The sequence below is a fragment of the Giraffa tippelskirchi genome, chromosome 11 (assembly GCF_054371585.1).
Source record: "Giraffa tippelskirchi isolate mGirTip1 chromosome 11, T2T-mGirTip1v1.2.pri, whole genome shotgun sequence".
Taxonomy (NCBI): Eukaryota; Metazoa; Chordata; class Mammalia; order Artiodactyla; family Giraffidae; genus Giraffa; species Giraffa tippelskirchi.
In genome coordinates this window covers 32,501-53,141 of record NC_137285.1, presented here as the reverse complement: position 1 = coordinate 53,141, position 20,641 = coordinate 32,501, and the positions used below count along the sequence as shown (strand labels likewise).

The following is a 20,641-nucleotide window of genomic DNA, read 5'->3' as shown; positions in this document are numbered from 1 at the left end:
ACGGTGTCAGGTGAGGCCTGGCCGCTGTCGTGGGGACAGGATGGGACCTCAGACAGCTCACATCCCCACCCCACCCCCGCTTCAGGTCGTGGCTTGTGGCTGCTGGCAGCTCCCTAGGGCTGGGAGGCTGTGTAAAGCACCAGCCCCATTGCTGAAGGTCAGCTGAGACCCCAAGCTCTGGGGTCACACACCGTCCCTGCCACCATGCAGGTCGTCCCACTTTTGTGAGGGAGGGCCTGTGTGTGGCTGTGGGTGATGGGGGATTTGGGGGTGTTGTGGGCTGGCCCAGGAGTCAGCTTTTTGAGGGGAAGAGAGGGGAGCAGAGGGGAGGGAGAAGCTTTATTCAAAGCTTTATTCAAAGCTCAGGCCTGCAGGGGATTCCAGGCCCAGCTCCGGTGGGAGGCGCAGGTGAGAAGCCCCTGCAAGTTGCTCGGTCCCCACCGTATTTCAGCTGAATCCCCTCTGCCTGCACCACCCCTAACTCTCCCTCCTGTGGCCCCTGCCTAAAGCCACAGAAGATGGGGAGTTTATACGGCTTCCCTTCCTGTAGGGAAACCAAGCCACAGACAAACGTGTTCCTTTAAGAAAGCATGAAAGAAACGAGAAAATAATAGTGGGTGGTTATTACTGACACGGTTCATGTAGAGCCTCTTCAGAAGCCTGGCACAGGGAGGGAACTGACGACCATTGCCCCCAGTCCTGGAGTTTGCACCCTACACTCCCCGTCCCACGGCCCACTTTCCCCTTGGTGTCTTCTGGTGACCGGGCGAACTTCAGCCTCCTGAACACATCCTGGAAGGATCAGGCCAGGGCAGAGGTCATTCATAGAGGGGAGGGTGTGGTTGACTCTTTAGAACACCATTGCCTCCACTCTGCGTCAGAGCTCAGTTCTGGGTCAAAGCAAGCGTGGCTTCCTGATGCGGTCACTACCTTCATGCACCGGAGGGCCTTTGTGTCCACCTTGTCCCCTCGTGCAGCCTGGTCACCCCTGGGACCCGTGTGTGCGTATCTGCTCTGCTCACAGCACACCCGGGGTCCATCAGACTTTGCTCATAAAAGGGACGTGTAAGGATGAACTATTCCATAGTTAAGAATTTCAGGGTTGCGACAGCGTTGATCAGAGCACGTGGACACAGGTACGAGGCCCGTGCATAGAGAAGCTGCTGTGTGGGCTTCGAGGACCCTCCGTGTGGGGGTGGGATGGGGGCCGGACAGGGACTTTCTGCACACGCGACTCCAGGCTCTGTTCTCGGCAGGGCGGACGACTGTCGGCACTGCCTGTCTGTGGAGGAGCTCTGGGGCTGCCCAGCTCAGCAGGAATGGCAGTGGTGGGAAGGGAGGGCGCCCTCCCTTAGCACCCCTGACCTCACACCCACTCATCAGGGCAGCCGAGTGGCTAAACGGCCCCTTCCTCGTCTAGCTCTGAAGACCTGGAAGGTGTGGGGGCTGAAGGACATGCAGAAAACAAAATTCTGTAAAGCAATTATCCTTCAATTAAAAGATAAAAAGAGATTAAAGAAAAAAACACAAAGAACAGCAAAGGTAGGCCTTGCATTCTCAGCCAGCCTCTGCCAGATTCTGCCTGTGCTTTAAGCAGACTAAAATGCTGCTGCCTCCACTGTGTATCACAGATGAGAACAGAGACACAGAGAGGTTGAGCATCTTGCCCCAGTTCGCAGAGCTGCTGAGGGCAGGGCTGAGAACTGGACCCCTGTGGTCGAATCTGGAGTCCAGATGCTGTGATGACCCTGGGGGGATGGCAAAGACCAGATGGCCCAGGCTGAGCGAGGCACACACACATGCATATACATCGTGCATGAAGCCTTCACGTTCGAGGCCACAGAAGTCAGAAGAAACCAGAGGGCAACCAGGAGAGGCCAAAGGAGGGTCGAGTTCTATAAGGAGGAGAGGCCACACTTCCCAGGAGGCCGGGGAATTCCCTTCCTTGATGTGTCTGTCTCAAACCCTAGATTCCTCTCCCTGGACCCAGGAACTGACTGTCCCATGACCTAACTGATTTGGCTCCAGAATTATGCCTTCCCAGGGGTTCAGGTACCACTAGACCCCACTGCTCTCAGTAATAAGGGGGAAATGAGTACATAGTCTGGGCTTCAGATTTGTTTGGAGACAAAATTTATTAGGAGTACAGAAAACCACAAAGGCAATTGGCATGAACATCTCCAGAACACTTAAGAAACCCTCTGCTGTTAATCGACTTCCTCCCCTGTCATGAAAGTGGAAGGTCTATTTAATCAATCAATTCTGTGCTTATCACACTCTTTCTTAAAAATATTTATTTATGTATTAAATTATTTGGCTGCACTGTGTCTTAGCTGCAGCATGTGGGAGCTAGTTCCCCAATCAGGTATTGAACATGGGTCTCTGCATTGGAGTCGGCCACTAGACCACCTGGGAAGTCCCTCTTTATACTCTTGGGGACAGTAATGGGTCATAGACCTCCTCTGAGGCCCCCTTAGAGCTGAGGCATGGGGTGGCTGCAGTAATCCTCTTGTGGCTAAGATGTGGTTTGTTGGTCATGACTCACTCACACTCCCTGCACACATAGGGCTTCTCCCCTGTGTGTGTCCTCTCATGTGTGATGAGACTTGACCTATCCTTGGAGACTTGCCCACACTCTCCGTACTTGACTGTCATAATCCCTGAGACCCCTGCCCCCAAGAATAATTTGCCTGTGTCCTCTGTATTCTGTTTCTGGCTTGTGCTGGGCTCTTCTGTCATTCTCTCATGCACCCCAGAACCCTCCATTTGTCCCCTGGGTGAGTAGGAAGAGGCCCTTGAAATCCTCTTCAGCTTTATGCTTTTCAGCAAAGGTTGGGGCCTGTCCTTGTCCTGGTTACCCTCAGGTTTGTCACTCGGGCTGTGTGGATTGGAATATCATTGCTGCTGATTTTGATTGCCTGGGCAGGGATCCTCTGCTTGGAGGTGGTCTCTTTCAGATGGTCTCAGGAGGGTCTGAGAGGGGTGATTGCGTTTGACGTGTTGGCTGAGGAATTTCTGACTGGAGAAGGCCAGAGAGCAGGAGGCACATGGGTGGATCTTGGGCTTCGGTTCTGCTGAAAGAGGAAGCTTTTGGTCAGTTAGCTGGTTTGCCATGGTAAGGCCTGCCCACTAATCATCTTAGTGTTGACAGCGCATGATTTGTCTCCCATCAAGTGTGTCTTTACAGTCCACTTTTCCATTCCATTCTTATTTGCTACATCTACAGAAATCCAGGAAGCCTGTGTCAAGGGCCTTTTCTACATGTCACCCAGACTAGGGACCTTCCAGTAGCATCAGAGGCAGCATCTCTGCTGATAGAGGTGGATCTGCATGGACCTTTCCCTGCGTGTATATATCTGAAAAGTCATGTCACCGTGGCCACAGGTATTTTATCCTACTGAGACATAAGACTTGATGACTTAGGTGGAATCTTCCTGAGCAGCTCCCTGTGAGGGGAAAGGGTCTATTAAGTTAGGGGCACCTGGCCTGGAGCACTCTGCATATTGGAGGCAGCACAGGGGTAGTTAGAGCAGGTGTGAGTAAAGCTGATTTTGGGGCTCCTGGTTCAAACAGCAGCCTTTGTGCCGATCTCTGCAGGAAGTGGGTTTCAGACTGGACGAGACCGAGTGGCCCAGGTCCCACTGACTACAGGTCTCTGGCTTCTGCTTCCCCAACTGGTTCACAAATTGCTCCTCTCTCAGTTTTCCATAAATCATAAAATAACGGCATGTCCTTTCTCAAGCCTCACCAGTATTCATACCTCATTTATTTCATTCAGTCTTAGTCCATTTAACATGCACTAGGAAGTCCGGTTTAAAAATACATCTCCAGCCAGACTCCTCACACCCTCACTTCTGTGCATCTTCAGCCAGCCCACTCTCCCCTCATGTCTGGCAATGAACTGACCTCTGAGGGGACTCCCCGCTGCTGTCTCTTCCCAAAAATGAACCAAAGCATCGTCACAGAACAGAGACCATGCCGCTTGAAGCTGAAAGCCTCAGGGTTGTTCTGTGTCACCCAGGAAGACCCCTGGGGCCTGCACGTGGACACGGGCCCTGAGGCTTCCGTGTCCCGTCCAGCCTCCTTCCTCTCCCTCTGGGCTTCCTCCTGCGACCACCGGCATGGCCTCTCGTCCCGGCCCTGGGGCTGTGGCACTGGCTACTCCCCTGCCTGAATCCTTTCCCGGGGGTGTTATCTCTGCAGAGACCCTGCCCCACCATCCTGCGCCACAGTCCACCCTCTGCTCAGGCTGATCCGAGGCACTTTTCCTGCGCTGTTTTCCTCAGAGCACCAGCCCCTGTCTGGTGTGAAGCCCGTGCTGCCCCAGGGCAGTGGTTCTGTCTGTTTCGGTGGGTGGAGCCCTGTCTGGCGCAGAGTATGAGCTCACATGACAACAAACTGAAACAGTGACTGAATGCAAATCACTGTACATGTGTCGCTTAGAAATGGGAGGAAATGAGGAGGAAACAGGGAGAGGTGAGAGGGCGGGTCGGTGCTGGGAAACTTGCTGTTTGCCTCTGAGCCTTTCAGCAGAAGGTGATGTGACGTAGTTTTTGGATGAAATATTGAAAATTAGAACTAACACTTTTAATATATAATTTTTTTCCTAAGAGTCATATGAAATGTATCAAATTCTGAGGCATTTTAATGACGACTTGACTGACTTTAGACTGGATTGTACTCTGCTTCAGAATCGGACCAGAGGGGCTCCCCAGGATGGGCTGGGGCGCTGGAAGAGGGGTGGCGCTCACCTCTCCTGGCCGCGAGCTCGCTCTTCCCCCTGCTGTCCCACTTGATGCCGAGGTCCTGGCCATACTCGTCCCCGTACCAGACCAGCAGCTCACAGCCCGGCCTGACCACCTGGCAGGTTCGGTAGAAGATCTGCCCGTGATACTGGAAGGCCACCAGGTTCTGCTCCTAGTTGTCCCGGGCACAGTTCACGTACCTGGGGTCGAGGCCGGGAAAGGGAAAGAAACTTCAGGTGACGAGTGCCCTCCACGGTCGGGCCATGCCCAGCTCCTTGCCTTCAGGCTCTGAGCTCCACCGTGGCTCCCACCGCCCCTCATGGGAACCTTCTGTTCACACCTTCGACCAGGCCGTGTGAATTCCTATTTCCGGGTCCTGTTTCCGGTCCTCTTCCTGGCTCGAATGCTTTTCTCTCCTTACCTAATTAGCCATTTTCCAGAGCCCAGTTACAGACACGTCTCCACCTGGACTGTCCATGAGGCTGGTGACCTCCAGCTCCCCTAAACTTTAAATTAAGTTCTCTTTCATTCCACAGGACTTGGTGCTCCTAGGCTAACACGCAGCTCTCAGCGCTCACCCCAGCCTGCCTTCTCTCCCGAGGCTTTTCTTCAATCTCCCCATGTGTATCCAGGGTCCTATTCACTTGCCTACCCCCTCCCATGGAAACTTGGAGAGTGCTCTGACATAGCTTGAGACCCAGAACAGTAATAGTTTAGTCACTTTCTGCCTGCCCTGATGAAAGGAGAGGCCCGCAGAGAATGGCCATGCTCACAGCCATCCTGCCCCCCATTCCTTCCCAGGCCTCAGGGCTCACTTCTCACTGGAACCGAGCCTGGGGAGATTGTTGACCACATGGACTCAAGGTCTCCTGTGTTAGGTTATCCTGGCGCTGTGCAGCTACTCAAAGATAGAAAAATTAAGGTTACTGTTCCTAAAATCAATTGGGTAATGTCTTTCTGAAGTATGTTCTCCAAAAGGACATGGGTTGTGTGATCTGTTTCAGTAATGAAGTTCATTGTCTAAACTGAAACATAAAGTGCTTGGTAAGTGTCAGTTAAGTGAGTTAAAGTGTCCCTGGTGAATCTAGACTCCTCAAGTTGTTTTCAAGTTCCCCAGTTTTGTTCAGCATATAGACTTGTATTTTGAGGGCACATGCTATATTTTTATTTCTTTCTTTCTAATGTCTTTTGAAATGAAAAAGCATGATATGGAGGGAAAAGAGGAAAGAAGATGTGAAAGCTATTGAGGGAGACGGATTGAGAAGGAAAGAGGTGTGGGCTTGAGGGAAGAGCAACATCTACAAACTGCACACCACTGCACTCATCTCATCCAGCTGGCCGAAGACGGTTCTTTCCATCCACATACTCATAGCAGTTTCTCCCTTTGGTGATCTGAGTGTCAGAAAAAGAGTTACAAACTTTCTTCTCTATTTTATTTTTTGGTAGGAAGCAATAGAAGATCTATCTCTCTCTGCTGTCATTGGTGCTCTTCAGCCTGCATGGATTCAACTGCTTTCATCAAGAGGCTCTTTAGTTCTTCTTCCCTTTCTGCCATAAGGGTGGTGTCATCTGTATATCTGAGGTTATTGATATTTCTCCTGGCAATCTTGCTTCCAGCTTGTGCTTCATCCAGCCCAGCGTTTCTCAGGATGTACTCTGCATATAAGTAAAATAAGCAGGGTGACAGTATACAGCCTTGACATATTCCTTTTCCTATTTGGAACCAGTCCATTGTGCCATGTCCAGTTCTAACTGTTTCTTCCTGACCTGCGTACAGATTTCTCAAGAGGCAGGTCAGGTGGTGTGGTATTCCCATCTCTTTCAGGATTTTCCCCAGTTTATTGTGATCCAGACGGTCAAAGGCTTTGGCATAGTCAATAAAGCAGAAATAGATATTTTTCTGGAACTCTTTTGCTTTTTCCTTGATCCAGCGGATGTTGGCAATTTGATTTCTGGTTCCTCTGCCTATTCTAAATCCAGCTTGAATATCTGGAAGTTCACAGTCCACGTATTATTGAAGCTTGGCTTGGAGAATTTTGAGCATTACTTTACTAGTGTGTGAGATGAGTGCAATTGTGCAGCAGTTTGAACATTTTTTGTCATTGCCTCTCTTTGGGACTGGAATGAAAACTGACCTAACAACCTAGATGTTTTCAATTGCATAAGCTAAAAGAACCAGCTTTACAGTTTCCAAGAAAAGAAAAGTTTCATTTTAACCAATTTTCTCTGAAGTTCAAGGAATATCATGGCCATCCTGCATCAAAAAGTCATCTTTCCTTTATGTAGTCATAGTTTCATGCCTAAATTATAGACCAAATAGTGGTCAAATTGACTTTGATATCAGGGGCAGATCAGCTGATAAAAAGCTTGGATTGTCCCTCTGGAGGGAAGTGAGACCTTGGTCCCATCAGAAGAATCTGAAGGCTTAAGGGAATTTGCAGGAGTGGGGAAAGCTTGGTGCATCCTACATGTACCATAATCTTAAATAATGCTTATTTACTTTACCGAAGCAAAAAAAAAAAAGATCATAGAAACAAATGCAAATCACTGAAAGGTAAAGAAATTCATAATCTGTGATCGAAAGCTGCATTCTAAGAAAATTGTGTTCTCTTAACCTAGACACTAGACTAAATTCCAGTCTGGTATCAGCTTACCAGATAACAAACAAAAAAAATTGTTTACAAGTAAGCTTAGAAAAGTCTTTTCCATATATCTTGAAGTAGCAGTATTTTTGCAAAGGCATCAGTGTGGTGAAACCATAGAAGGCATGTTTAAAACCTGATTAAATTGAAATAGACAGAGTAATCTGGTCATTGCTGTGACTTGAAACACTTTAATATGATAACTAGAATTGTAACTGACAGCATTTTACCAGAACATATCTGATTTTCATGAACATCACATAATTTCTAGGATATCTATATTAGTATCATCAACCATACAATATAACTTGAGAAGATTCATCACTCCTTCTGACAACACTTCCCATGTAGTTTAACATCCCAAATGAACTCAGGTTGTTTCATATCTCCCTTTGGGAGGTCTCAGGGGCCCTCCGAAACATCCCAAAGTTAACTAGAAGTCAATTATTTAGGAAGGTTTGTTCATAAATATCAAAAGGGTTTGTAACAGTCAGGTAGGATCACATAAGTCACTGTGAAGCAATACTTATCCACTTAGGCAAAGTTAACAAAAGATTTCAAAGGTAAACCTAGAACAGATCACTGAAGAGGTAAAGAAGCTTAAAATCCATCAGCAAAGGCAGTTCAACATCTCAAGAAAACTTGTACTACGCACAAAGCTCTTTTCTGGGGGACCACTTTCCATAAAACCTCCTTATCCTTTTCTGTACCCATTCCATTGCTTCTCCCATCCTGAAACTGCCACTTGTAAGTCAGAACTACTTCTTTTTCCTTCATAAAGTGTGATTTCATTCCTCATACCTTCTTTAATAACAAGACATACATTTTCCTTAAGCAACCAAGAACTGACTTTTAAATTGACATTGTATAGATTGGTGAACATACATATCAGTGATACTATCTAAAAAAATTTTTTGCTTTCTTATAGTGAACATCTCAGGATGGCACCAGACACTATTCATGGATAGTCAAAGATGTCTTTAGTTTCTGTGTAAGAGGAAGGTCCTGTCAAGTAGTGAATGTTTCAGAACCTTAATTTATTTGGAAATGACCTAGCTATTCAATACACTGTCACCACTTAGTTTAGCACAACGATAGAAATTCAGGTAACCAAAATCTGGAGAAACTATTGTAAATTCAGTTCAGTTCAGTTGCTCAGTCGTGTCTGACTTTGCAACCGCATGGACTGCAGGATACCAGACTTCCCTGACCATCACCAACTCCCGGGGCTTGCTCAAACTGATGTCTATCGAGTCAGTGATGCCATCCAACCATCTTATCCTCTGTCGTCCCCTTCTCCTCTGCCTTCAATCGTGACTATTATAGACAGATATTTTAAAGTATAATTATTTTTAATAGTTTATCTAAAAGCTCATATCGCATTTACATTTTTAGGAATTTTTTTTCTTTGTTTTTAGAGGTACTTTCTTTGTTGACAAGCTTGTGACAAATATAACAATATAGCAATGTTTAACTTATAATAAACCTAGGCACTATAAAAATTTTATGCTTAATGTTAATGACTCTTAGACATGTCTATATTAGAGTAGCAAAAAAAAAAATACTAGATATTTAATATTGACTATTTCCCAGTTCACATGAATCTAAAATTCATTTAGGTCAATTTTTTTCTTGTATTTAGAACTGTTTGATTTGTAAGGGCTTCCTTTTCTTCAGATTATTCAAATAAGAACTCACAACTTCAGCAATATTATCAAAAAACAGAAGACTCACACTGAGACATACATAAATCCACACAGACAGACAGATCTTCTAGTTTTCCGCCTAAGATCTAAAATATCTCTTTGACCTCCTTTTTGGGGGGGGGGGGCTTGAAGTTCTCATTTGCCCAAGGCTGAGATCTCAGGCAAAGTGCGTAGTGTTTTTCAAGGAAAGGGTTAACTTCAACCTTTGTCCTGCTGCTGCTGCTGCTGCTGCTAAGTCGCTTCCGTCGTTTCCGACTCTGTGCGACCCCATAGACACAGCCCACCAGGCTCCGCCGTCCCTGGGATTCCCCAGGCAAGAGTACTGGAGTGGGTTGCCATTGCCTTCTCCAAGCTTTGCCCTAGGCAGGCCTTTTTAACAAGCTGATTGTTCTTAATTGCATATGCAAAAGAACCAGGTTTACAATTTCCAAGAAAAAAAATTTTTTTTTTTTTAACCAATTTTCTCTGGTTCTATAGAAAATCATTGCCATCCTAGGTCAGGTCATCTTTCCTTTCTGTAGTCACAGTTTTATCCCTGAATTATAGACAGATCAGCGGATAGAAAGCTCGGGTTGTCTCGGTGGGGTGGATTTGCTCGCGGATGGATGTCACCTGGCGGCAGTAGCGAGGCCCTCGGGCCTCTCCTGGGAGCGGGCGTGTGGGCGGAGCACACCTGGCCGCGTCGGGGGCGGAGCGCGCCTCCTCCGAGCTCCTAGGCAGTGGGTCCCGGGTCTCAGGGGTCTCCGTTGCGGCTGGGAGCGCCCATTTCATGGGCTCCTGGGTCCCCGTCGATCGGCATTCAGTGAGGGGAGCGGAGGGGTGCGGACCACAGGTAAGGGAACTGGGGCTCGGTGGCCCAGGGCGGAGCAGGGAACCACGTATTCCGCCCTCTCTGTTGGCACAGTCTCGGAGCCCCCTAACCTGGCGGTCTTAGAAAGGCCTCGCCGTTGGGGTCAAGGCCTTTATTACCACTTAACCCCGTCGCGTAAAGCTCAGACCCGCGCGGTTTTCCCAAGCAGCCCAGTGCCCGCAGCGAGGTCCCCAGGAAGTCCAAGGGATTTACCCTGCCTGGTGATTTCACCTGCTGGGACTCCACAACCCTTCCTCTGGCCGGCTGGCCCAGCCCTGCTTCGGGCAGTTTGCAGCCCAGCGGGCCCTTGACCACCTTCTGGGATGGGAAAGGGAGGGGTCCACGAATTGCACCCTAGAAACTTAGTAGGGTGCATGGATTTAAAAACCCGGTGGCCACCCAGGCAGAAAAGAAGGGAGGAGGGCCCCTGGCTGCCCTTTCATGGTGGCATCTGTGGCTGTCGTGCTGAGAGGGGGCCTTTCCATGGGGACCCTGTGCAATAAGTGTGGTGTTTTGGAACTGAATAATTAGAACACGTAAAATTTTTAAATTATGTGGTGCTTTAATTAAAAAAAACAAAAAAGCTCCAAGTTTTTTGCAAATTGAGGTCCAAAAATTGAAGGCCTATTTTCCTTCCACTGTGGCATTCTATGAAGAAATGTGCGTTCTTTTAAGAAAAGAGTCAGAAAAGTGAGGGAAACAGAAAATCCAGAGATGCCCCTGTAGTTTGGTGAAGGCCTTAGGAGGTCACTTGTAAATGCTGCTGGCTGTCGGGAGGCAGTCTCTTCCCGTGGCTGATGGGCACAGAGCTCTGCAGGCTTGTCCTTTGCATGGATGTTCTTGTTTGTGGAAATCCAGCTCGGAGCCATCTCCTGATGTGTAAGAATTTCCCAGACTAGACCCCTAGGCAAATCCCGCAGGGCCAGGGACTCCTTCCTTTCTTGTATATGTCTGTTTCACTGAAAAGTAGCAATGCCATATTTTTTTTTAAATCTGATCCATCATCCAGGCCTTGGAGTAATAGTTCCCATCCCTCTCAATAGGCTTGGGTTCCAGGAATGAATTATAGTCAGTGGTCCATGATTTTACAGATGAGAAAACTGAGACCCAGAGAGCGTGGAGGACTGTCCAAGGGAGAATGGGATATCCTTCCAGGAACCCTGGCTCCTGGGTTTTTAATGAGCTTCCTACCCAGCATGTGTCAAGTGCCGTCCATTTACTGTGGGCTCTGTTTCTATTTCTGTTTCCTGGTGGCTCAGTTGGTAAAGAGTCTGCCTGCAATGAGGAGACCTGGGTTCAATCCCTCGGTGGGGAAGATCTCCTGGAGGAGGAAATGACAGCCCACTCCAGTATTCTTGGCCGAAGAATTCAATGGACTGAGGAGTCTTGTGGGCTACAGTCCATAGGGTCACAAAGGGTTGGCTGAGTGAGCGAACACTTGTTTCTATTATTATTTCATCAGCGTCACCTCAGATCATCAGGCATCAGATCCTAGAGGTTGGGGGCCCCTGCTTTAGTTCCCTCTTTCCTCTTCTATGTAGCTCCAGCCTGCTTCCTCCTCCTCTTCCACCTGGAGAACTGCCTGTTGGGCTTCTCTGAATGTGACTAGGAGTCTCCTTCCCTCACTTCCTTTTCTCTGAGCCTCCTCTCTTCTCCTAGCTGGGTTTCCCTGATCTCCATTTCCGCACTTTTGCCCCAGATGGTGCTAGTGGCAAAGAACCTACCTGCCAATGCAGGAATTCGATCCCTGGGTTGGGAAGATCCCCTGGAGGAGGGCACGACAACCCACTCCAGTACCCTTGCCTGGAAAATTCCCATGGACAGAGGAGCCTGGCGGGCTCGGACAGTCAGACGTGACTGAAGCGACTTAGCACAGCACACCAGAGGACCTTTGAACTGCAGACTCATGTGATTGTTTTGGCTCCTTGGAGTCCCTTGTCACTCCACGTGTATGTTAGGGTCAGCTTGTGTATTGCTTCCTAAAGGCCTCGAGAGGGTAACAGGCAGGAAGGCCAAGGGTGTCCAGACAGAGGGAACAGGCTGCAAGTGTCAGACGTTTTTATCTCTCTCTTAAGAGGCAGGAGGAAACAAACTAGTGTTACATTTTTTCCCCTTCTTGATACAAATTTAAAAGGAGGTTTCTCTTAAAAACCTGTGTTGCCATGACGACTCCTGGCTCCACCTGAACTTAACTTTTCTCAAACCTTGAGCTAAGCAATGCATTTTTCTTATGGAAATGTTTGTCTTAAGCTATGTTAATGTGCTATGTATTTACCCTAGACTCCGTCTTCAAGTCGGTTCCTCCTAAAGGCTCAGAACTGACTTGACAAACCAGTATGTTTTCCTCATACCTTGTTCTCCTAATCTACGTTAATGAAACTATATATTTGCTTGGAAATCTGCCTTTCTTCAAGATTCATGTCAATCATTTTATGGCCTGGGATGGCTCACCTGCTGCCAATGTTATCTCATGCATGTTGTGGGTGAGGGGCCTGGTGCTATTTTCTGATACGTTGTCTTTATTTAATTAGCAGACTGCTAGTGGCTGTATAACATCTGGCTAAAGACTAGCAGGGGGTACTCTTTCTGCCCCCTTCTGATGTCTATGTCAGCAGCTTTCTCTATCTCTTTTATACTTTAATAAAACTTTATGACACAAAAGCCCTGAGCAATCAAGCTTCGTCACTGGCCCTGGATTGTATAATTTCCAGTGTGCCAGTCTTGTCATCCTCATTACATCCGTGGCAAAGTATTTTATTAATGCTGGCATTGTTGAAGGGGAGTTGTTTTTTTAAATTCCTTTTCAGATTGTTATTTGCTAGTGTATACAGATAGAACTGTGTAATCATTCATTTTTATCAGTTTGGACAGCTTGATAGTTGTCTTTACATTCTTTACTTTCTCATAATTTAAGATTAGCCTGGCTTATATATTTACTGTCTCACCCCTAGTCTCAGTCATTTCTTCAAAGAACTTCTGTCCTTTTTTTTTTTTAACATTAAATTATTTTTGACTATGCTGGGTCTTTGTTGCTAGATGTCTAGTTGTAGTGAGCAGAGGCTACCCTCTAGTTGCTGTCCCATGGCTTCTCATTGCAGTGCTTTCTCTGGTTGCAGAACTTGGGCTCTGGAGCATGCGAGCTTCAATAGTTGTATGGGGGCTTAGTTGTCCCTGGGCCTGTGGAATCTTCTAGGACCAGGGATTGAACCCGTGTTCCCTGCATTGGTAGGCAGATTCTTTACCACCCGGCCACCAGGGATGTTTGCTGTTCCTTTTTATTACAGAATGATATTTAAAACATACATGTAGGAGCTACATATACTAAGCTGACAATACATGGAAATATATACATGTATTCCAGCTTACCTTTGAACATATTCAGTTAAAGGTAATTTGTGATGATGTCTCCAACCTGATCCACCATGACATGGATGTTGTAACCTTTCCTTTTGTGTATCTGTAACGTCACATTCCAATGGTAAGATACCTGACTTCCACCACTTGTTATGTATAGAATTCAGTGCTTGTCCGATGGGGTTGCTGAAAAAACTGTCAGACTGTCTTCCAAAGGGGGCTGTGCATGCATCCCACCAGTGTCTTGAGTGTGTTTTTGTCTGATCGTTTACTATCAGTATACCCTCCGTGGCCAGGTGTCTATTTCAGTCTTTATCAACTATGAATGGGCTTGTTTGCTCTAGCGTTCTTGGACAATTTGAGTACAGATTCTTTGTCAGATATGCATTTTTTAGGAAAATGATTTTATTTATTTTTGGCTGAGTTGGGTCTTTGTGTGTGGGCTTTTCTCTAGTTTTGGTGAGCATGGGCCATAGTTAGTGGTGTGTGGGCTTCTTACTGCAGTGGCTCCTCTTGTGGGGCACAGGCTCACGGGCTTCAGTAGTTGCAGTATGTGAGCTCTGCGCTGTGGCTTCCAGGATCTGGAGCACAGGCTCAGCAGTTGTGGCACACGGGCTTAGTTGCTCCATAGCACGTGGGATTGTCCCATACCAGGGATCACACCTGCATCTCCAGCACTGGCAGGCGGATTCTTTACCATGGAGCCACCAGGGCATATTTTAGATTCTAGTTTTCCACACATGTATGTGGTGAAAGAGGCCAGGATCAAGAGGCCTGGCAGCTGGGAATCCTCAGCCACAGTTCTGGCTGTGCTATCAAAAGCTCTGGGGCCTTTGGCGAGCGCCTCAGCTTTCCTGGGGCTGTTTCCTCCCCTCAGAAATGCCCCGCTGTTGGACTGTAGCCACCAAGCTCCTCTGTCCCCGGGATTTCTGAGGCCGGAATACTGGAGGGGGTGCCATTACCTTCTCCACAAGGCAGCATTTTGAAGATATTTTCTCTTGGATATTGGTTTTGATGAAGGAAAGGGGATCCCTTCCAGGGCTTGAGAGTGGGTTCTTGTCTGACACTTGGAAGTGAGTTGTCCGAGGCCCGAGTGCTGTCCAAGCGAGAGGCTTTATTGGGAAGGGCTGCCGGGGCGGAGGGCGGGAGGGCGGGGGAAACGGAGACAACTGCTCTGCCACGCGGCTCACAGTCTCAGGTTTTATGGTCATTGGGTTAGTTTCTGGTTTGTCTGTTGCCCGTCATTCTGAATTGGGATCCTTCCTGGGGGCACACGCGTCCCTCAGCTGAGATGGATTCCAGCGAGGAGGATCCTGGGTGGTTGGTAGGACCTCTGGACTGGAGTCTCCCATCTCCTTTTGACCTCTCCAGAATCCTGGTTGGTGGTAGCTGGTTAGTTCCTGGCTCCTTACCAGGACCTCCTGTTGTAAGACGACTCCTGCAAGCGTTTCCTCTTCTCTGTGACCTGTCAAGGGTGGGTGGTCAGTGGTTCGTTTAACAGTTTGTCTTTTGGTTCTCTCGAGTAAGGTCCTTCACAGAGTAATTGTATAAAATTCTGAAAGTCAATGTTTTAAGTAATTTATGTTAATAATTTGGTAAGTTGGCTTTTTTGTTGTGTGTTAGAACTCATCACCAGACCAAAGGTCATGTAGGTCTTTTGTTGTTTTCTAAAATTTTTATAGTTTTTAAAATTGAATTACAGTGTTGTAAAGTTTGTGTTTATGTTCATTTCATTCCATATGTTTTTAACAGTTATTTATTTTTAGTTGATTGATCGTTGTTTTACAATATTGGTTTGCTTTGTCATACATCAACATGAATTAACCGTAGGTGTATGTGTGTCCCCTTGCTCTTGAATCTCCGTCCCACATCCCACCCATTCCCACCTCTCTAGGTTCTTACAGAGCGCCAGTTTGAGTTCCCTGAGTCATACCGCAAATTCCCATTTGTTGTCTGTTTACAGATGTTGGTGCACATGCATCCATGCCGCTCTCTCCATCCATCCCACCCTCTCCCTCTTGTTCCCCACCCTTGTCTGTAAGTCTGTTCTCTATGTCTGTATCTCCATTGCTGCTGTGTGAACAGATTCATCAGTACCGTCCTTCTAGATTCCATATTTTTCTCTTTCTGACTGACTTCCCTGTTTAATACGCTCTAGGTCCATCCACTTCATTAGAACTGACTCAAATGTGTTCCTTAGGCTCTAATTGTTCCTTAGACTTGTTTTGAGGAGGGTCATGGAGATATTCTGCTCCATTTCAGTTTGGGCTTCCAGTCTGAGTGCTCACAGCACAGCTGCTTCTGGGTGAGCCCTCTGGGCTCTGTGAGCGCGGGGCTGCCCGCTCTTCTCTGGCGGTCCACAGTGGGCACCATACGCCCCTCTGACCCACGGGCACAGGACGCTTTGCCTTCAGACTCGGATTGGTGACCAACTGGCGGGAGGTTTGTCTCCTCAGGGCCGTCAGGGCTCTGGCTTCTGGATAACGGGGCTGCGTCCAGGCTGAGAGGAGCGGGGTCGCCTCAGTGCCTGCCAGCAGGGAGGTGCTGCAAGAGGGAAAAATGAGGGTGAAGTAGACATTTCCTGTGTCCAGCTGAGCGCTGACCGGAGGTCCATCTCAGAGGACTCAGGGGGGAAAGAGCTCCATGTGCAAAATGGTGGGTTTTTAGTTAGATTTCTGTTAGATGATCTAGAGGGTGACCAGTGATGTTCTTCAGTGTAGGTGGCCAGTTTTCCTGTCACTGTCTCTCGAGAAGACTGTCCTTTCCTCTTTGCTCGTTCCTGGTTTGATTTTCATGAACTGACCAGTACATGTGGGTTCGCTCCTGGGCTCTCTGTTCTTTCCTCGAGTCCGTGTGTCTGTGTTCGTGCCAGGTCCTCACTGTGGTGGTTACTACAGCTCCGTGATGTAGTTTGAAGTCGGAGAGGAAGATGCCTCCAGCTGTGTTCTTTTTTCTCAGTCTTGTTGGCTGTTTAAAGTCCTGTTCAATATTAGCAGCCTAATATTAGGCATATTTCTATTTCTGTGAAAAATGCCATTGAATATTATTTTGTGATTGCAGTCAGTGTATTTGTTGATGGCTTTGGCTGGAATGGACACTTTAATTCCTCATTGTTCCCGTGCATGAGCGTGGAGGAGTTTTCTGTGTATTTATGTTTTCTTGGTTTCTTTATCAGTGCTTTCTAGTTTTCTGACTACTGGTCTTTTATGTCCTTGATTAAGTTTGTTGCTAGATGTTTTATTCTGTTTGATGCAAATATAAGTGGGATTTTCTTTATTTTGTTTCTGATTGTTATTAGTGTACAGAAATGCAACTGATTTTTGCATATTGATTGGGATTGTAAATTATAATATTTTATATGATTGTAAATTGATCCGAAATTATTCAGCTTTACTGAATATAGTCTAACAACTTTTTGTGAAGTTATGTGGAAAAGTTTATTTGTAAAATCTGTTTCTCCTGCAGTAGGTCATGCAGAGGACCCAAGACATGGCGGTTACTAATAGACTTTCCACAGTACTTCTTCATTCCATGTGGACTCCTACAATGGCAGTGAGCATCACAGCTTCCCTTGAACCTCGTCTGGGTAAGTCTTGGTCTGTATAAGAAAGTTTCATTCCTTTCTGATCTAATTTTCTTTTGTGGTATTGACATGGTTGTTTTGAAACATAATTTACTTTCCGGTAATTTAAAATGTACAGAAAACTCCTAGCAATGGGAAAAAGTACTCACATTTGCCGCATCATCTGAAATACTCTATGTGTTTTATCCAAAATGGGTGCATTCTCTTGCAGAACCAGCACATAACCTTCAAAATCAGGAAATCATATGGTTTCTCCATTATAATGTAATCCACAACCCCACTTCCACTTTCAGCAATTGTTCAATTGTATGACTATATCTTTTTTTCCATCCTCATCCTTTTTTCTTTCTTTAGAGTGTTACTGAGATTTTCAGGTATTTGGACAAACTTGATGGATTTAAAGCAGACATGGTGAATATGGGATCTGGGTGGTCTTTTCTATATAGATTTTTTCCACTAAACATGGTTTTAACGTTTATTCATGTTGTGACATGTGTGAATACTGCATTCTTTTTTCCCCATAGTAAATAAAAATAAATAACATGCCATTTACCATTTAGATCTTTGTAAGCATACAGTGTTGTAATATGAACTACCTTTACTTGTTTTGCCAACCAGTTTAATAATGTGTACCTTGTCTGTGCTTTGGAGAAACTCAGGAAACTGAGCCAGTGACTGAAGTGGCCCAAGATATCACCTTAGGTACTATCTTCATCTAAAAACAAAACTGGGGCTTCCTGGTGGTCCAGTGGTTAAGACTGGACACTCCCAAAGAAGGAGGCCCAGGTTCAATCCCTTATCAGAGAACTAGATCTCACATGCCACAAAGAAGAGTTTGCATGTTGTAGGTAAATATCTGGCTTGCCTCAACGAAGGTCGACCTGGCAAAGCCAAATAAAAAACAAATAAATATTAAAAAAATAAAACCAAAGGAAAGGAAGGGTTTGGTTGTTGTACAGATTTACGTCTTAGCTTTCCCTATTGATAAAAAATAGTTTCACAGACTGTCATCCTTCTATCTGGTGTATACAGAAGATTCCTTTGAAATGAGATTTCTGTGGTAAATGTGACTCACAGAAGAGCCGTCTTGAACTTCGGTTTCAGAGATGATCATGTGTCCTCTTAAAAAAAAAAAGTTAATTAGGTCCAACTAATTCTCATGCTGAAGCGGTATATTTTGGGGTAGCATTTGCCCCCCTTCACTTTGGAAGTATCCCCATTTGTTGACACAGTCATCTACTGAAGACATCGTGATATTTGAAAGTTTTTAGCTATTACAAGTAGAGCTGTTGTGTATAATTGTGTGATAGTTTTTGCCTGGACACTTTTTCAAAGCTGTTTGCTAAGTACTAGATGTGTAGTGTTCGGGTCACAGGTGAGCCTTGTTTAGCTGTGGAAAAATCCAGCTATGTTTCTCTGTGGCCTGTGGGATCTTCCTGGGTAAGGGATCGAACTTGAGTCTCTTGCATTGTCAGGCAGATTCCTTACCACTGAGCCACCAGAGAAGTGCCCCCCCAGCCCTTTTTTGAGTTTACTGGATCTAACAGATGTGCAGTGCTACTTCACTGTTGTTTTAGTTTGTAATTTCCTAATGATATATGATTTTGAGTATTTTTAACATGCTTATTTACTATCTCTATATTTTCTTTGGCCAGGTGTTCAGATTTATACATTTTTAATGAGGTTGTTTGTTCCAGATTTTTTGTTATAGTTGGAGTACAATCCTTGATGAGATATGTATTTTGTAAATGTATTTTTATGTGGTTTGTGTTTAAGTTTTGTGAATAAGGTTTTTCACAGTTTAAACTTCTAATTTTTTAAAGTTCATGTTATATATGTTTTATATCCTTTTTTGGATAGACTTTAGTGGTTTTTTTTGTTGTTAAATTTCATAAGCAAAACTGAGGTACTGTAGATACAGTTTTAAGCAAAGCTGAGGTACCATAGATACAGTTTTGGCTTTTGTCTATCGAGAAGTTTGAGTGAGGTTGGTGTACACTGTAAAATTATGTCTACATTCATTTGATTGGATATGGCTTCCAATTATTTGTATAATTGGTTTTGGCGATGTCATGGGAAGTCAGTTTCCCCAAGGGAAACTGGGTGGGGTCCATGAAACATGAACTGTCTTCCATCCCTGGGAATCACTTTCTGCTTTTTCTGGCTTTGGATTTGACTTGTTTGGCTATCTCATACTAGTGGAATCACAGAACGTTTGTCCCGTTTTGGTCTGGTTTATTTCACTTAATATAATGACCATAAGGTTCGTCCACATTGTAGCATTGTCAGAATGACCGACTTTGAAGGGATGAATCATATTCCATTGTGTGTATACCACAGTTTGTTTGTGGAATTGGCTGCCATGAACACATAGATTGCTTCTGTTTGTTGGCCAGTGTGAATCATGCTGTTCATTCAAGCAATAGTATCAAACAGCAATGGCATCAATTAAAGATGTGGATCCGTTTCACTGTGTCAAGTTATTATTTAAGGTATTCTATTAATGCCAGTAACAAAGCTGTCCAGAAATAATACAATGTTTATTAAGAAAACAAGATTTACTACTTTGTTTTATTATTCTATTTCTTTTGAACCGATTTAATGACAACAGGCTTAACTTTTCATTAACTTGTATGACTATCAGCAGTTTGACCAAGTTGAAGAATGTGACTCGTTCATAGTCTTCCTCATCAGTACATTCCATCTACTAGCTTTAAAATCATTTAGTGCAGAGCTCAAACACTGTCTAGGTGTTCATCCAGTGTTTTGTTTGATTATCATGCAGGATCATTTTAAAAGTAAAAGTATGCCTGTGTGAGTTAGAGCTCTGATCCCAACAGTCCATGTAGAAGCTTCCACTGAGAAATGTATAGATTTTGCACCAATGCCACTGAAATTTGTGAATGTGGTATACCGCGAATCACAATAAGTGTAAACAGCTTCCCACGCTACCTATTTGAAACGACCACTATTAATGACATTTTCATTCACTTGAGGACTAAATATAGCCAACCTATGCTGTGTTTGCCAAATAGACTTTGAAGTATTCTTTACATAGTGCTTCATCGGTCCATGGCACTTGTCAGATTGAAGAAACCCTTGCTACGTCAAGGTTGTGAACACATCTACTTATGTTTTGTTTGAGATGTTAAAGTCCTTCTTCAGTTTTCTCTGAGGAATGGTTCTGTATATGCCCCGTGGATCCCAAAATCCACTGATGTTCATGTGTCTTGGTGCTTCCCAGGTGGTGCTAGTGGTAAAGAACCCACCTGCCAATGCAGGAGAGTACTCCCCCTGCTCGTCTTTAGCCGGATGTTATATAGCTACTAGCAGTCTACTAATTAGAGAAAGGAATGGCAGCAGGCCCCTCACCCACAAGCTACATGGAGATAACCCTGGCACCGGGTGAGTCATCCTGGGCCATAAAACATTTGACATGAGCAAATATATAGCTTCATTCCCATAGATTAGGAGGACAGTGTATGAATAAAGCATATTGGTTTGTCAAGTCAGTTTTGAGCCTTTAGGCAGAACCTACTTGAAGACAGAGTCTAGGGTAAATACATAGTACATTCACATAGCTTAAAGCAAACATTTCCAAAAGAAAAATGCATTGGTTAGCTCATGGTTTGAGAAAAGTTAAGTTCAGGTGGAACCAGGTGTCACTATAGGAACACAGATTTTTTAGAGAAAACCTCTTTTTAAATTTGTGTAGAGAAGGGGAAAAAAGATAGCACTAGCTTGTTTCCTCCTGCCTCTTA

At 45.4% G+C, this 20,641-nt stretch overlaps 2 long non-coding RNA genes across 2 annotated transcripts; one reads left to right on the top strand and one right to left on the bottom strand.

The window, feature by feature from the left end:
• Positions 1 to 2,116: 2,116 nt before the first annotated feature.
• LOC145525170 (uncharacterized) lies at positions 2,117 to 5,116 on the bottom strand. Its single transcript, XR_014068074.1, has 2 exons — positions 4,752 to 5,116; positions 2,117 to 3,074 (listed from the first exon to the last, which is right to left on the bottom strand). It is a non-coding gene; the product is annotated as an uncharacterized LOC145525170 (long non-coding RNA).
• LOC145525171 (uncharacterized) lies at positions 4,427 to 20,489 on the top strand. The gene is made up of 2 exons (XR_014068075.1): positions 4,427 to 4,476; positions 16,763 to 20,489. It is a non-coding gene; the product is annotated as an uncharacterized LOC145525171 (long non-coding RNA).
• Positions 20,490 to 20,641: the final 152 nt, after the last annotated feature.